At 39.1% G+C, this 19,106-nt stretch overlaps 1 long non-coding RNA gene across 1 annotated transcript in view; it reads left to right on the top strand.

Annotated features, from left to right (window-relative positions):
* LOC141787995 (uncharacterized) overlaps positions 1-16,024 on the top strand; it is a 293,794-nt gene extending 277,770 nt beyond the window's left edge. Inside the window, exons 3-4 of the long non-coding RNA XR_012598099.1 lie at positions 15,037-15,095; positions 15,913-16,024. This is a non-coding gene — a long non-coding RNA (uncharacterized LOC141787995). The remainder of the gene's footprint in view (positions 1-15,036; positions 15,096-15,912) is intronic.
* Positions 16,025-19,106: the final 3,082 nt, after the last annotated feature.

Here is a 19,106-nt window from a genome sequence, read left to right as displayed (position 1 = left end):
TAATTCTAAAATCAGGCCCATCACATTGGACAGTGTCCTTGCTCAGCGGCGAGGGTCACCTGTAAACCTTACATTAATCTCATAAAGTGCAGTGATGACTCCGTCCTGTCCTTGAACAGTAGCATGGCACATTTGGGTTCATTACTGTGAATCTTGTCCATCTCTTATGTGATACATTGTCAACATGCACTGCTGACTTTCCACACTGGCTTTAATACAGATGACTTCAGAAATTAAATAAACATGGCACCTCTGAGTCTGTCTCACTCAGACTGTTTGGTTGTGCTTTTTGTGTTGGCTGGTCTAACTCATGACAGAAGTGTTTACTTTATTTTGGATTTGACACTGATAAATTGTCCAAACATGTACCATCACTTTCTCAGTTGAAACACCTCTGCCAAAATATTATCAAGACAAATTGGTTGAGGTTTTAACATTCTCTATCAAAATGTTGAGTGACAAAGGATGGGCAAGCTGATAAACAAGGCAGATCTTAATTAAACAGTTCTTGCACTGCAGTTATGTCACAGCAGCATTAGAGCTTGTATTGGCAGGATTTTAAAGGACATGTTACCACTGACACCAACGATCCTTCTCTCAACAATACTGGACAGGGAGGCAGGGCGGACACCATTCAATGGTCACTGGATTGGACATGCTCAGGAGTTTAATCTGCCCACCTGAGACTTACTGTTGGTGGTGAGGGTCAATGGGCCATGTAAGAGTTTTCAACATCTGCTGCCAAACCAGCCCAAGGATCTCTGCTAAGGCATAAAAAACAGCATTATACATAGGATTTAAAGGTTTCAGTGTACCATCATTTGGTGCACTTAAAATAATGATAATACATTTATTTTGTATAACGCTTTTCAAAGCACTGTTTTTTTTTTTTTTACTTTAAATGCACAGTTATAATATATATATATATATATATATATATATATATATATATATATATATATATATATATATATATATATATATATATATATATATATATGACCTAGAAACACATATTAAAATTAGAATTTATTCAACTGTATGGGAAAACAAATCAGTGTTGTGAAACTCGCATTGTAACTTTCCAACCCACATACAAAGCCAGAAACCATACATCAATTTTATGTCTGTGAGCATGATTTGATTGTGAGCAAAGTCATTGTGTTGGTTGAAAATTAGCTTGCATTATCTGGCAGTGGCCAGTAGGAGAGTTACAGACAAACTGGACGACTTTAAGATTAATTCAATTATTTGTCAGTGACTGGCAAGGTGCCTCAAAAGGCCATGATTATTCAGATACATGCTTAAAATATTTCATTCAATGAGCAATCAGGATGATTCAATATGTTTCTATCCTTTCATTCAGATAGTTTAATGGCTTGCAATCATAATTGACTTCACAGAAGGCATTTTAACTTTTAATGAAAGGGAGCTTCTTGGTGTTTCTCTACACCTGCTTCCAGGGCTGCCACCATTATGCATGTACTACTGAGATGCATTTGTGATTTCTGCTCCAAATTGGTCTTTAAAAGTTACGCCCCCTTACAACCTCATTGGCTGCCTGATTGACTGCTCAAAATCCTTAAATGATAATTGGTTAGTTAATTTCAGCATTTTTTTTTTTTTTTTTTTTTTGGGGGGGGTTGGTATTTCAACCTTGGAAAACGTGTCTCCTCTTTTGTTCCTTTTTTACTTTGTTTGTTTGTTTGTTTGTTTTTGTACAAAAGAGTGGTTGAAGTAGATGTGTTTATTAGAAAGAGACCGAATAAATAATAACCATGCATTCACGCATGTATGTGTAGAATACTCATTGTGGCCCCTGCATTATTCACTGTCCCAGTTGGGCCACCCCATTCAGAAAAGTCTGGACACGACCCTGTGACAAACAAACCCTTTTTGCACTACATAGATCCTATAACAAATTGAAGCACATCCTTCCCACACATCCTTTTGCACCACAGTTTTCTGCACTTAAGGTTAGGACTGCCAGACCTCTCATCTCCTACACATGGAGTCCTCACCAGCTGCTTTTTGCTGCTTCTGTTTACCTGTGACACAGCACTTTCACCCAGAGGGCAGAAGAGGCCGAAAAAGCATGGACAGACAGAGAATCAGCAAACATACTTAAACACCAGCACAGCCCTTTAAATCCTTATTTCAGCAAACACTTACACATCCCTGGGTTTCCTGTGCCACTCATGCACATTCAAAGGATGTCACTGACAGAGCTGATTGATAAATGACCATGTTGTCCAACCACCGACTTCCTGTGCTGGATTTTAACTTAAATTGAATTTCAGGCTCCAATGAGATGTCAGTGTTAACACACTAGAAAGCCTCTCAGGGAAAATGTTGCTGTCAATGCAGAAAGACATTTTGGCTTTCCCCCCTTCTTTCCTTCTTTCTCTGGCCATTCCCCAAACATGCTCATTTATCATTCATTCAAATACACTTTGACAGAGGGGACGTTTACTTTTACTCCTTGATGCCAAAGGGATAATATTCATGCTACAACTAGATCCTTTATGTATGCAACATGTGGTGTTTTGGGGGTTGAAATTTTAAGATAATTATATGGTTTAAGGCAGCATTTAAAAAACAAAAAACAAAAAAAAACCCATTGTTATCTATAAACAGATTAATGTGTACAATCTCTGTTATTCCAGGGCTATGCCTATTTGATGGACGATTGTGCATTTTCTGCATGTCTTTTATGTACATACATCTATTCCTGTGTGTTTAAGTGTAACACATATTCTGACAATTTTCACTGCTCAACAATATTACCAGTCCTGTGTTATTTAAATCAAAATATTTAATGCGGCATACGAGGGATTAACATCCTCTCATGACAGTAAGCGCATCAAAGATTTTGCAGAGCATATCACTTTACAAGCTCACACTTAAGCCCTTTTGGCCCCCCATGTCTCTGTGCTCTCATGAAGGCTAGGAATATTCTGTAAGTGTTATCAACATGCACTGTCAAACATTTATACTTCATATATTGTCAAAAGTAGAGAGTCTTTTATCCAATGCTAAGGCTGTTTCTTTTGCTGTTAATATAGCTAAAATAGCGCTTCTACAATCCCAATGAGCTGAAGTGGATGGGCAGTTTTAATGTTATAAATGAGTAACAAGGATTCTTATGGATAAGTGCAATTATTCCTAGAAGTTAATGTTAGACTCCTGAAAAGCTGCACAGTAATTGATAAATGGGTGTATAGCCCAGAGATGTATTCAGGGTTACTGGGCTGCGATACGCCTGGAGCTGCTCTTCCACTGAATTATTAAAGACTGCTCTTTCCCCATTTCTTTAGAGCAGTAGCTTAAAAGACGAACATCAAAGTAACAAAAATAACGCTATTTATCAGTGTCTTTTTAACAACTAATAGATTCACTTTTTAAACCATGTATACCTTTGTTTTGTAGAGCTTTTATGTGTAGATAGTGGGATTTAAGTTCACACAAAATGCCAACTTGGAGTGTAACTTGTTTACCTAAGCTCACAGAGCACTGAACACAGCTGGCTACAGCATGATGCTATTAAGTTTAAGTCTTCACCATGCACCAGAGTAGGGAGTGACCACAGGTGAAGTGAATGCTTATGTCCAATAATAAAAAATAATTAATTGTATGTGTGTGTGTGTGTGTGTGTGTGTGTGTGTGTGTGTGTGTGTGTGTGTGTGTGTGTGGCCTGGAGCCAATAAGAGAGAAGACAACACCTGAAGAGCCTATGAGAAGATAACGCAACCTACATTTTTTAGTACTATCTGTTAGCTTATAAGGGTTTAAGGGAGAGAGGAGGGGGCTCAGACTTTGTGAACTGACCATTGAGCACATGGTGTTGCAGCCAGGGCTGCGTAATCTGAATCCAGAGGTCTCTGTAAAACCATACTGCTGACTTATTTCTGATAAATTTGTGTCCAGCTGAGAACTGGAAGGCTGCCTGATGTTCCTTCCCTATCAATGAACTGCGTGGAAAGAGGTGAGAGAAGTATGGGGTCAGATTAATACATATTAGGATATTTTGGTCAGACAGATAGCACCTGATTTCCATCAAGGGTTGACAGCACTGAATATGGAAGATGATTGGAGATGCCCCCCCACAGAAAGGAAACCTTGTATTTTTGACATTTTTACATAAATTATTGATATAGATAATGAGTAAAGTAGGACCTCATATGGGCCCTTGCGGAGACACCATTTTTAAGCCCACAAAAGTTGAAGATGAGCGATACACTGACACATTGCTTCCTACTGCTTTGATAGCTTTTGAACTTCTGAACATTTTTCAGCAAGTTCAGTTTTGTTATACTCACATGAAAGAAACACCGTACACGAGGACATGTTGTCCCTGAACTTTTCAATATGAATCAAAAGCTTCAATGTACTGCAGTGGTGTAGTTTTAAGCAGTAATTAAATGAAAACACAATTTGCCGATCCTTATGTGGAAAAAAAAAAGGCCTAACTTTAGTGTGGAATGGTTGAAGATGAACAAATCTGCACCTCAGACATTTGAGTGTTTTAGTCTGACCCTGCTCTGAGTCCACCTGAGGACCACCGTTACATTTCACAAACCTTTACTTACAAGCTCTCATCCATAAAACACATTTGGAGGTGGTATATAATCAAAGATGTTGGCATTGAACTTTTCTATCCTCAACCCTGGAACTCTGAACACCATGTGGCTGAGTGGGAGAAATGAAAGATTAATTGACTAAAATCGCTTCATCAGAGTCAAAACTGCAGCTAGGCTAATTGTCAGTACTTCACCTGGAGTGAAGAGCATCTGTAAGGCAAAATAATACAATCAGTCATTCTCATTTAATCACTTTGATACACACTGATCCCCAAGTTTTATGTTGTGTTTCTCGAAAATACACTTCCAACCGCTGGTTGGACATCAGCCCCTTCTGGCTTGTTGCTGTTGTCCTCCCACTCATGGCTCCTGTGCATTACTGGCCTAAACACACGGCACCATTGATTGAAACAGAAGCATTATGTACTTAAATGAGTCTGGACCAACTTGCTCTCTATCCATACAGTTTGACCTGCTGTGACCTGTTGAAACTTTACTTTCCCTGTGAGAATTTTCACATAATGTGGAGGGATCTTACATAAAGTCAAATGTGTAAAGGTCCCCATTGTGGAAAGAGTTAAAACGGAACTTTACTGGGATGAAATTTCCTATCATCAAGCTACAATTAAAATGTAAATCATTGTCTTTTGTAGAACAATAAATTATGGTGCTGAGTTAGAATTTAGGAAAATGAGGGCAAAAATGAAGCATACTCTGTTAATCTCAGTCAAACACGTAACAGAGCAAGTGGGAGCAATTTGGCACCTTGCAAGTGACTGCATGACTTGCCACATAGCATTAGCTAATTTGACATTAAAAAACTAGCCGCAGGCTAGATTCAGCTCAGTCCAGCCCTGGACACACTCAGAACAAATTTCACACCCATGGAGTACTTTTAATTAGAGGTGTAGGTAATGGACACACAGGAAATGTAGGAGGAGAATGAGTCAGTCCTCAAGTGACGGGTGGATTCGCAGTTTTGGCTGCTGATGCTAAGAGGACAACATGTGGGACACAGCACCTCACAGAGTTATTGCAAATAATAATGACTGTGTGTAGGAAGGTATTCTATCTCATGCAACACTGCAGATTTTTTTTTTCTTTATTCTTCATTTAGGTACATTATATTCATAATGTAAATATTGCCTCAAGCATACTCAACTAAGTAACCATCGTTTGCTAGAGAGCGATTCATTAAATTACTACACCAACACAATTTATATGTTAAGCTTTTGCTGTGCATTCATACTCCAAGAAAGTGCTGTACACTTCTCCAACTTCAGTAAAAGCTACAAAGACCTTCAGAGTATAAAAAAATAAACGTATCTTTTTAGGGATGGTTTTACAAATCTGTTTTTTCTGGATGGATTTTTTTCACGTTTCAGGGAAAACAACTGGCATTAGCCCCTTGTGCCTTTCACTACCAGTTTGATTAAGACGATAAATAAATAATATATATTTTTTTTAAAGTTTAGGAGTTTAATAGTAGCAAGATATCTCTCTCTGTAATCTTATATATCTGACAAAAATGAACCTTTGGCTAGTTACTGTTGTGTGTTTAGTTTTTTTATTTTCTCTTGAAAATTCTGCTTTTTAAAGAAAGACCTCAGTCATCAGCGACCATCCACAAAAACTGGACTGTGGGGTTTGAATCCATTGAAGTTTGTTGATGAAATAACTGTGGATTAAATAGAGCAAGCATATTCCCCCCAAAAAAACAAAAAAACAACAACAAAGAACAGAGGACACTCTACAAGGCCTACTGGAGATACTGCAAAAATACCCAAAGATACTTGAAGATGACAAAGTAGCTTTATAAATCATTAATCATACATTTATTTAAGCATTCCTTTTCTGTTTTAATGATTTTTTTTCTATAGCATACACATAAATGATGCCTCACAACATGCTTAAATAAAAAAAAGGAAGCCCATTGCTGAAATGTATTTCCCCTGTACAAAATTGTAACTATCTTCAAATTCTTAGTTAAAGTTTAAACATTACATAAATATATTAATGAATATGAATTAAATTCATACGTAACATATTAGTTCAGCTTTGCCTGGCCTCAGCTCTTACCAAGTTAAGGTTCTTCATTACAGCATCTATGACGCATTCCCTCTATCCTTAAGCTTTTCCATCTGTCCTTCCCAACCCATTCAAGTGCTTTGGGCTTTATTATTCCTTCCAGGCCATTTTCTCTTGACTTATATACTCTAAAGTAATCTAAAGGCACATCTTGAACCCATTTACTGGCAAAAAATAAGGTATCTCAGTCAGTTCACTTTCCAAAGTCCTTAAATACATACTCTTTGTCATTGCTTTTAGCTTTTCATACAGTGCCCTTCAGGGTCTGCATGAGAAACACCTGGCTTATAAGCATCTATAATATGGAGTGTGACAACAGTAGTTACATATAGCACATGCTCCCTGATATACAGAGGGACAGAGAAAGGTCTCAGTAGGACCATGAGCAGGTCTAATAATGAATGATCCTTACCAAGGAGATGAGGGTTTGAGCATATGTAAAAGATTACTATTTTTTACCTCATCCTTAAACAGTGACAAACTGAACCAATCAGACTGTTTGTGTCATTCAGAAAAATCATGAAACAAATCTTACCATCTGCGTTTCCATCTTCATAACATACAATGGAAAAACCTTGTGCAGTGGAGTGAAACACCAAGGACTGTGACAAAAAAAAATCAATATGTGATGACCTGGATTGAGAAGCTGTTGAACGTTTCTATTTGATATTCACTGAGCCTGTCTCTTTTCTGGAATAGATAAAAAGCTGACAGCTCATGGTCAGCAGCTGATAATCAAAATTGCTGCTTTTGTCAGTGGGCCAGAATCAAACAGATTTTGGGCTGCTTTATTCTGTTTTCAATAGATCTGTTTTCATTTTTTTTTTTTTTTCGTACTCAACTGGACAACTTTGTGCTGAACTGAATCCTTTGAAAATGTATCACTTTATAAAATCCCAGACTCCAGACAGCCTTGTGTTTTCTTTCTTTTTTTCCCCTGAATGGTGCATTGGAATTTAACCCAGCATACCAATTCTATAGTGTGCCTACCAGGAGTTGGCTTCACCTGAACACATCATACAACTTTCACCTCAAAGGTAAAAATCGATCTGAAGAGCACCTAGAGGGTAAAAAGGGAGTGAGAGGGTATTAGGGTAAGTGTCCCTCTTGGCCTCTTGACGTCTTTGTGTGATGATGACCCAGCGCACATTGTGACCCTTCATCCATGGCGTTTCGGGCGAGGTCATGATTTATACCATGGCTGTGAACCTGAGGTCATGCTATCTGCCTCTAGCAGCTGCTTCCTGTCTCAGCCTGCTAGCTTCACAAGTTTCAATTCTCAGGAGGGAATAAAAATGGGGAGGACAAAACTGTGGTCCATGAATAGAATTTCTCTATTTGAGTGAAAACATTGTTTCTTATTCATTTTGAGATTGGCCTCACTACTTTCTGCTGCCGGGCTGCAAACATTGTCAAATCCATATCTTTTCCTTTATGTATTGTTGTGCCTGGGATGCATTTAAACCAACAAACAAATCCATGTACGAGGATAGATTTGGTTGCTGATTGTGGCTGGTACAGGTCTTTATAGAGCCACACAGCAGCTGAAAGGGACTAAATTACTTTAAATAGACTCAAGTTAACTCAATCTTTTAAGGTGTAGTTTGACATTAACACTATAGGACTGACAACTGCTGTGGGGTTACTAATGTCAGCATTTTGTTGTTGAAGCAGTGCAGGGCTATTAACTGTAGTTTAATCACCATTTACATCTGCTAACCTTTAAGGTGTCAGTTAAACTGCGAATAAAGAGAAGAATTAGTTTTATTGAAGGCACCTTGAGGAATTTATAAGTGGTTTTGAGACAGTCTGATGCTTCTCTCTGACCCACAGAGTAAAATTACACACACACACACACACACACACACACACACACACACACACACACACACACGTATATATATATATATATATATATATATATATATATATATATATATATATATATATATAAATATATATAGAGTAATGTTTTATAATTATGGCTGGTAATGGAAAAGGGGGGCAAAAAGAAACGTGTTGTTATATTAATTACATCATGACACCAGAGTTGTGATTAGTAACATAAAGCATTAAATAGCCTCTGAATAACCCAATATTTGTGTCTCTTTTCAAGTTTTATAAGTCAATGTCATATTTTCACTTTCGCTTGTAAGAGTTAAATTGAGAGCTACAGTGTGTACGCAGACAACTTTATGCTATGATATAATCTGATGGAGAAGTCCTGCACTACAAATTTGTAATTTCCCTTCTTTTTGGCTGCTCTGTAATTTTATTCTATAGGGTTGAACTAACTGTTTTACATGTATTTACAAACCTTAAACCCTGTCATAGATTCATCAAATAAGCAAAGATCCTTTTTGGAACGTATACCCTGAGATGTCCCTTTAGGCTTCCTGCCAGTGGGGGGGCTGTGGAGCGGGCTCAGCACTTAATGAATATTCAGTGAGACGTCTCACAGTGTCATCTCAGCAGGTGGGGAAGGAGTGAGATGTGGACTATGTAAACCTGCTTTGCTGTAGCCGCACGATGCAAAGGAAGACAGATTTCATGGTGGCTGCATTCTTTCTCTGTGAAAGTTGCTTTGATGCAACTGCTGTATCATTACACAGAACATTACACACCATTATACACTGTGAGGCTATCGACTATGCACAAGTGGGTCTTGATAATCTTCATACATTACTATCCAATTATTATCTTATTACTGTGTGACATTGAAATAAACACTATGCATTTTCACAAGTTAAATTATGTGTTCTCCAAACTTCCATTATGTAATATCGGCACATCTGGCCCCTGTTGTTTGACCAATCCTTGTGGGGCACAGCTGCAAAGTACTCTGCTTTTTTGATCCATTGTTTTATTTTGGAAAAAACAACAACAAAAACTGAGACAATGCAGTCAGTGCATTGTATTTACAGGCTTTATCTTGCTACTTTTAGGGAGTAAGAACATTTTCAGATATAATATCCAAACAGACAATGTATAAATACTTGGATACTTCAATTTCTGTTAAAGAAGAAACAATTGTGCTGTTACTTTTCTTTTAATCTGCTACTTTTGTTATGGCAATAACGGGATGCTGAGTTTAAAGGACCCCCATGAGGTTTTTTTAAATGGAATATAGGCCTTTCCGTACTCTGCTTAATGCACACATTAATGCTACAGCCATTCATGAACTCAGGCATAGAAACTTGTGAAAGTGAGTGAAAACCGTAAGCAGAGAGAAACTAAAACACTCAATGAACTGTATTATCCAGTGCATTTCAATTTGTTGCAATAGATGTAGAGGCAGATGAATCTGGCACAACTTCACCTACTTCCAAGGGGCATGGAGAGGAAAGAGAAGTCTAAAAAGGTCAAATTTCCAGCAACACTCAGTAAAGACAACAATTTTATGCTACACCAATACTTCTTTGTTTACAGGCTTTGTGAGGGTCACAGTAAAACATACTTCAGACCCCCCCCCAAAAAAAGAAAATTAGAAACATCCAATCAAATGCATCTGTTGTTTTCGTCAATAGGGCTGCAGCACAAGTGGGTTGGGTGAATCCAATACTTCACTTATCCTGCAGAAAGTTAATAACACCACCTTCCTTGCATCAGATGTTACATTATCAAAAAATGCTGGACACTTTACTCTTGAAGGGCAGCAGTACCTCAGTATCTGAGAACTTGACTTAGGAAATGGAGGGTCACTGTGGTTGAATCCTGGTACAGAGCAACGTTTGGGAATCTGGTTGTCATCTGGAGAGTTGAAAGTTCACTATCTGGGCATCCATCTCTGAAGTCTCCTCACTCTGTCATCTTTCCATTTATGTACAGTGGAACCCTACATGGGACCCTGTTTGTGTATGAATGTCCATTTCCTGGGTATATGTATGTTGCATGATCAGTAATGTAGTGCAAGATCGGATGACCCCTCCGTGATTAATAAATCATTTCTTCTTGTCCTCTTTTTTTCTTCATCCCCCCTCTTTCTCCCTTTCGTAAATACATTACATCATTAACGGCGTTAGACTTTGGAGGGAGTTTCTGCTGTAAATTTTCTATCTAAATGCTGATGGGACTTCAACTGCTGGGCTTTTATTCTAAATCTAATATGGGCTTCAAAATTAAAACGTAAACAGGGTCCTCTGTTTTTGGTGGTCTAACAGTTTATTCTCTCTGTTGCTAAGATGAACAAAGTTAAGTAGTTATATTTACATATTACTTTTTAATTTTTGTTTTGATATATTGTCCTTTGATTATAGATTTATATTTTAAAAAAGTATTCTAAAACCCCTGTGTTAACTTTTTTCAGAAATCATGAAATAAATTTTAATGACTGTTTAATGTGATCAACCACATCCAGTCATATGCAGCAGTTTGTGTGATGTTAGATATGTGTTAGATATAATCATAATGGTGAAGCCTCTCCATAGTGCTGTCACAGTGTTGATAGCTGCTGTTTTTAACCATGTTTACACAGCCTTTACAAAGCCCTCCCTCTAGTTGATATTTCCCTCTACCCATACGGGACGTTATGAACATCAAATATTAATGCTGTACCAACAGAAAATGGCCGATCCAAAAAAGGGATGACCTACTTCCTACATTTAGCCCCAAAGGAACTGTCTTTGGAAAAACATGAGAGCAGGATGTTTAGCCAACAGGGCTGCTCTCATAAGCCTCAGCTGAACATAATTTTAATCGCACCCTGGTTCTGCCCCTTCTTTTCCCTCTGATAGGCTGTCCAGATGGACAGAGGACGGGACATTTGACTGATTACGTTTGTGTCACTTTGGATACAGCAGAATTTAGAAACATATTCTTGATCTCTAGAGATATTTATGTGTTTGAAAGAAATGCTGATTTTCTTAATACGTTTTCAGGGGTAAAATGACAGTAAAATGAAATGTTATGTCTGTGCTGTGACACATCGATGATGATGATAACGTCATGTCATATAAACTGCTTTAATGAAAGCCCTGAACCTTAAAGGGCCAATCATACAACATAATTTGACCTGCCTTTCTGATAAGATGTATATTTGTAAAAAAAGAACAACATGTCAAATGCTCTCCAATCAGTTTAATTGTACTTCGACATAGTAAACATAAATGCAGTTAAAAAGAAGAAACAAAACAGAACACAGTGTACTTGCAGGGGCACCTATGGCTCAGAAGTAGAGTGGATTGACTCTTAATTGGGTGGTTTGCAGTTCAATCCCAGCTCCTGCAGTCGCATGCTGAAGTGCCCCTTCACTGTGTCTGAGATAAATTGCTCCAAGTCACAGAGCTAGTAGTTTCTGGAAATATAGGGATGTGATTGGTTAATACTCTCAGTAGTACCCCTCACAATCAGTGTATGAGTGTGGTGTGAATGGGTGAATGTGACAAGAAGTGCTCAAGTGCTTTGAATGGTCGGAGAGACCAGAAAATCACTCTAGGGGCTCCAATTTTGTGGCGCAGCACAGGCGGCGCAAGCATGGCGCACCCTGCGCAGCGTTCATTTTGTGCGCCGCACCGCCGTGTGCTGCCAATTTGACAATTTGGTAGACCGTCCGCGCAGAGATGGGTGTGACGGCGCACCAAGGGGAGGTGTCGGCATATTCATGTTGGCACAGTGACAATTTCGTGCCAAAAACAGTGCAGAAAGTGCGCTGAAAGCTTGCCAACTCCAACCTGGTCTATTCTCGGTGCAAAGCGGAGCGCACCCTCCGCAGCTGTAATTGGGTGACAGGCGCACATGTGAGCACACGTCAACAAAGCCTCAGAGGCAGGTTTCCAGAGTGTCAGGCACATTTTAATGCATTAAACAATCACAGCAATCACTATTTAATGTAACCGTCTGAACCAGCATATACATTTGTATCTATGTTAACTGTCCCGTCACATCTGATGTCAGATTAAAGCCGTTTGTCATAATGGAAAGTTAACCTGACGGCAGCTGAAGTTTGATGCACATCTTACAGTAAACAGTAAACAGCCTTAACATCTGATACTGAGTATATATCTGATTCTCTCATTTCATTTAATTCAAAGAAAAGAGGGAGAGAAAAGGCGAAGAAAAAAGAGACAAAATAAATGTAGGTCACTCAGGATTTACCTGTGATTTCCCACATTTCTCTGTTTTAGTCTTTATGTTTAACATGATCTTAAAAGATGGAGTACATTATTGTAAGGAGGATGAGGTGGAGACACCGGGAGAGTATACAGTATATCATCAAAGGTTCTGCTATTTGGCAATGACAAACCAGGAGTGCAGGTGGATCAAAAGTATTCTGAATGGATAAGCCAGCTGTGTAACTGTCTCTTAAATTTGTACTCCTATCAATGACAAAGGAACAGATTAAATCTGTCCCAGGAGCTGGCCCACACGGTGATGCGCTTTGTGTCCTCCGATACGCCCCGCTGTCCATTCTCCTACTGCAGGGACAGTGGCTCTGACGGTCTCCGCGGCCGGGTCTTTCCAGCACACTTTCCGCAGTGCTGGGGATCAGTCAGACCAATCAGACGCTGCGCCTCAGCGCTCCTCTGCGCTCATCTACCCCTCCCTGCGCCTTGAGTGCACCTCTCTTGGCGCTACAGGAAACTTGCAAAGTGCGCCGGTCATGCCCTGTCCGTGCGGCGAAGGCTGGTGCAGGGCAGGTGCGCCTTCGCTTGTGCCTGGTCCACGAAATTAGAGCCCTAGCTGTAAAGGTGTTTAACATATACTAACAAATGGTCAATAAATAAATAAATAAATAAAAAAGGCCCACACTAAAAGAGTCATTACAGGAAAAAATCATGACATTATATGAATAATGGCTCCGTGAAAGCCCCGACTGTTTATGTATTTCAGTTGGTACAACATGATCTCATCTGAGGTCAAAGTAATTTTTAAGATTTATTTTTTTTAAGATATTTTTTCTTTATTCATTTTTATGTATTCTTTTTTACATAACCAGATTCTAAACCTCAAATATCCACTATGACATCAATTTTCAGAGCAAGAGTACAAAGGCCCAAAACTACACAAACCAAACGTGACATGGTGAAAAGAGATATGCATTAAACTCACTGCCCCACAGCAGATATGAGTCACACCAGAGCCTCTGAATGGCCCGCCTGGAGTGAAGTGATGACTATCTGCTGAGGTTTGAGGCTGTTTTACTCTTGTATATTCAGAAAATATCCATGTATTCATGTCATTTATTGTCATGCAGACATAATCCACTGAGTCACTGGCTCAACACTGCATTTATCAGGAATAAACAGACAAAATCATAAGCACAATTCCAAAATATAGGGGTATAAATGGCTTTTTGACTCTGCAAAATGCAAGTACACAGAATACAAGGTTGTCCTGGAGCACCAGTAGCATCCATCAGTTTTCCCAGTAAAACAGATGATCAGTCATATATAAATATCCTGCCTGGCTGTCTGAAGTAAAAGACATGTTAGAGACTGCTATTTAAGCCTTCCTAGACAGAGAAAACACACTAGCAACCCCTATTTCCCTCCTTTTCTTCCATAAGCTACCTCGTGAACGAGGTGGAAATTCTGAAATTCAGGGATCGTGAATTCCTTCAGGCTATGTTTCAACTCTAAACTCCAGCCTGTGCTCCTGTACTTTGGGGCACTTAACACTTTCGTCCCTGAGGCAATTTGGTCATCGCTCCATTTGGTGAAAAAGGACCACATCAACTCCAAACGCCATTCATATCACACCCTTTTTCAGCTGATTTCACTCCTTTTTCAGCTGTCGAGTAGATGTGTTTTATTTTTTTTTTAGAAAAAAGTCTTCGCAGCCTTTTGATACACACATTTATTCTTTTGTTTGTTTTCCTTACATGGCTGACCTGTCAAAATCTGAAAGAACTGACAGTTATATAGTAAACAAGAGCAGTGAATCTGGTGTGAAAGATGAAAAATCACGTTTGAGAGACAAAAATTGTCTTTGGCTTAATGAATTCTCCAGGCAGGGATGTTTTCATATGTTTTATTTGTAAATCCTCCACTGATGGGATTCACTAGTCTGGAGCATCCAGTACCCAGATTCATATTGATGTGCAGCAACTCAGTAGCCATAAGAAAGCAAAGACACTAGTTCCTGTGACACACTTGTTTTGTTAGAATCTGTAGCACAGCTTGAAAAATAGGTACAAGGTCTCATGTGTTTGGGATCCCTGTGTGGGAAAAGGAGCTCAGATGCTTTGTGAACACAGGTGCACATGTGTATGAGCAGATGCTGATAGGTGTGCACACGCATAAAGAAGACATTTAAGCATGCTGTCAAAAAAAAAAAAGAGATTTATTAAAATGCTATCTTATTTGGTTTTGGGCATTTTCATTCTCTCTTGAATGTGACTCACATGCTGTCTTGTTTTATTCTCTTTCAGGGTCAGAGGTCTTGAAGTCCATCCAGAACAACTTGGACGCCACTGAAAGACAGAATCAGGTCGCTTATCCAAGAACAACAATCATTCACACTCACATTCATACCCGGGGCCATTTTGAGTCTCCAGTCTACCTCACTTGCATGCTTCTGATATGTGGGAACAAAACAAACACAGGTAGAAAATGCAAACCACAGGAAGTCCAAGCCAGGAATCAGATACAATTTCTGTGCTGAGAGGCAACAACTCCAATCACCGAGCTGCTGCACCGTGCAACTGCCAGGAAATTCATTACGCTATGTACTTGAACACAGAAATTACACATGTACTGGAGCACATTTCTAGCATAAAGTTGAATTCCATCATGAAGGTGAGGAGACCAAAATAACATTTCAATTTGAAAACAGAAAAATGAAATGCCGCCACTGATTGGAACACAGGCTGAACCAAAGGATTCAATGTGAGAACCTTCAGAAATGAGTGATGACACCATGAGATACGTTTGACATACACATATTTTATGTATGAATACATCTGTGCACTTACACGTGCCCATACATGCATAATTCTAGATGAACACACTAATTCGCTTTAGTGTGGGAGTGGATGTGTCTAAGTGGATGTAGGTGCAGTGAAAGCTACCAAAATGAAACTGGAGTCTGCTCGAGGGAAATATTAGGGCAGCCATGATGAATGAGCCGACTGAAGTTTACAACACGTAAACATGCACTGCCCACTTGCTATATCTCTAACCCATTAGCTATCATGCAAGTCTGTGCTGAAGCCGTTTGTTTGTTTTGCTACCTTTCCCCCCCGTTCGTGCCCTGGCTTGCCTGCAACTCTGCAAGAATCACTACCTTTTCCCTTTTCCAATTTCAGCCGCTTCCTCTGGAGCGAGGTTTGATGAATGTCGCTCACATTAGGGTGACCTCCGAGATAACCCCTCCTTTCTTTCCCAAGAAAATTCATCAGGCGGAGTCAGCCAGCCCCAGGGATATGTGATTCAGCACTCAAGGTGAGTGTTTGTCACAGAGGCCTCAGATGGCCAGATATTGGTGAGGAGTGAGAAGGACAGAGATGTGCTGTTTCTGGAGCTCTTAAAGTGGTACACACCGTAGCTGAGACAAATTTGTTTTGCCAGTGCTACGATAACCAAGCCTTGGGAAAAAGGTTCACAAACCAATATCTAGTATTTTAACACTAAATATGAAAAATGAAATCTGTTGTTTCTTGGATGAAACCCAAATAAATCAGTGAGCAGGATGATAGGAAGCCTCTTCAAGCTTCTGTTTGTCTTTATCTGTTAAGCATAACTTCACAAGATGAGTCACTTTCTTTCTTCTACACAGAAAGCTGGTTGCTCTCCAGAAACCACCTTACATATTGTTCCATCCTGTACATAAGATAAATTAACCCCAGTCTGTAATTATGACCTATTCTTTCTTACAAAACTACAGCTCTAGTGTCCTAAAATTACAACTTCATTCTCATTAATTTTGTACTTCTATTCTATAAATGAACAATTTCAACTTTAAATTTATTTTTTCATCCTCAAGTTTTGTGACTTAAATTTCATTGATTTTGTGGTTTAATCCTCATGTGTTCAGAAATGTCTGAATGTTTTTGTAAGGCTTTGTCCTGAGAAAATATGCGACTGTATCCTCAATCATTTATTACTTAATATGGCCTCTGTCATTTGTTGTAAGTTTGAAGTATGATCTTTTTTTTTTTTTTTGAGGGTTTATATGCTGAAATTTGTGGGCTCCCAGTATAAAACAAGCAGCAGCCGCCAGTCTTGAGAAATAAAGCCTATTCAAAAATGCTAAAAAAAAAAATTGAATTGCTGTTAAAAATAAATAAATATAAAACATTACATGAATGAAAAAAAAAACTTGAAAAGCAACTTTTTATTTTCCCTTTTGTTCTTTCTTTCTTTCTTTCTTTCTTTCTTTCTTTCTTTCTTTCTTTCTTTCTTTTTTTTAAATCTAAGTATCTCAGAATAAGACATTTTTCTAGACTTGTTGGGTAAAAGCGACTCCAGTCATTTTCAAAAAACACTTTTCAAAAAATACTTAAAATGAGACATAAGCACTCAGACTCCAGTTTTTACAGTGTAAATTTGATACAGTCTATGCTAAACACAGAGGGAGTGCAGAGGAACAGTTTGTATTTTGTGTCCTTTAAATCCAGTCTGAGAACTGGGCAGCAGCATTGCAGACATGTTCAAAGCATCAATCTGTTGGAAATATGTGTGAAAGTGGTTTTAAAACATGAACAAATCTCAGTTTTGACATTGCCTGCTTCTGTTTGTACCGTAACATTTATATCATCTACATTTATATATCATAAGTGTTGGTGTTGGTGTTGGTGTTGGTGTTGGTTACGGTGTGCTGTGGGAGGCTGTATGTGTGTGTGTGTGTGTGTGTGTGTGTGTGTGTGTGTGTGTGTGTGTGTGTGTGTGTGTGTGTGTGTATGTGTGGGTGTCTACATGTGTGTGTGTGTGTGTGTGTGTGTGTGTGTGTGTGTGGGTGTCTACATGTGTGTGTGTGGTGTGGGAAGCTGTGTATGTGGGCAGGTGTGAATACTAGTAATGGTTTTTTAAGTTACTTTGTTTGTTTGTTGCCATTAGAGGTGCGTGCACACACACACACACACACACACACACACACACACACACACACACACACACACACACACACACACACACACACACACACACACACAAATCACTCTACCTCCATTCCAAGCAGGCATTTTGAAGCAAAATGTGGCATGACCCTTTTTGAAAGAGAGAGGAAAATACTTCTTTTGATGAACACAACCAACAAACAAAAATGTCACAAACGTTTGTTGCTTGCATCCATTTCATGCTTTGCACAGTGCATACCGCAGAGATCTTAATCTTTGACACAACATAATGGATACATTGACTAGAATTTTTTTCTGCACATCCCACATAGAGGTCCTCCAACTGTCCCTTCCTGTGAGCAACATTCAGAAAATACAACAAAATTGATGCCCAGCACAGAACAGTGCAGTCTTTTTTTCTAACAACAGCAGAACAACAGGTGGGGGCAGAGATAGCACTAACACAGGCATTGACCTGTGTGACACAGCAGTGACAGGATCAGCAACTAACCCATCACCTTTTTCGGTAAATCCCTTCCAAAATCTACTGGATCCATTCATGAATCCAGGGAGCAATCCCACAACTCAAGTGCAGTGCCTTGATCATGAAGTCAAAGTCCAAGTGCCTTAAATCATCCGTTTTGTGTGCTAAGGTGGCAAATACAAATGTAACAGTTCAGACTATCGGAACATGTTCAATTAAAATGCCATTCTTCATGCCATGACTGTAGAAGCAGTGTCGATAGGTTATTTCATCTTAGAAAGCTGTATAAATGTCTTTATTCCTCTGTTTAGGCTGGGTAATTTATGTTCCACCGTATCTCCCCACATTATACTCTTATGCATCCTGTGTCCAATGTGAAAGTTGTGGATAATCCAGTATGCCCTCACAGATTTGCATTTATGCTGCTTTGTTTTGTGCACCACACCAGCATGACTGAAGCAATTGAATTTCATCGTGAGGGTACCAAGTGTGAACTCAGGCCTGACACGGGTGCTGATATGGGACCAGCTGTAGCTTTTCCCAGGCTAGCTGGATTGATGACCACAGTGAAGAAACACTATAAAATAACACACAACAACAAACAAAAGTAATGTGTTTTTATTACACTGCAATAACTCTGCTACCTGTTTGAAAAGTAAAGACGGGGACAAATATAAAATGTGTCAGAAGTAATAATGCAACAAGGGAATGTTCTAATCCATTCCCTCCATGCAGGTGCTTGCCCATTACACCTGGTATTAATTGAAGGTCCATACTAGCAACAGCATGGCATCAATAACTAGGAGGTAGCTGGCTATGTGTAAAAAGTTCCTCCTGCAAAGAATGCCTTATTTTAATTGAATATTCAATGTCTCCAGGGCAAATTTCTATATCTACCAGTGTGCTGTGGGAGTGCATCCAGCGCACATAGGTTACAGCAAAATTCAGGCTGTGATAGTCC

This window comes from Halichoeres trimaculatus, unplaced genomic scaffold (assembly GCF_033239565.1).
Source record: "Halichoeres trimaculatus isolate MK-OKI-2021-1 unplaced genomic scaffold, fHalTri1.1 fHalTri1_scaffold_3, whole genome shotgun sequence".
Classification (NCBI taxonomy): Eukaryota; Metazoa; Chordata; class Actinopteri; order Labriformes; family Labridae; genus Halichoeres; species Halichoeres trimaculatus.
Note: the sequence above shows the minus strand (reverse complement) of the source record. Positions and strands in the feature narration are given on the sequence as shown.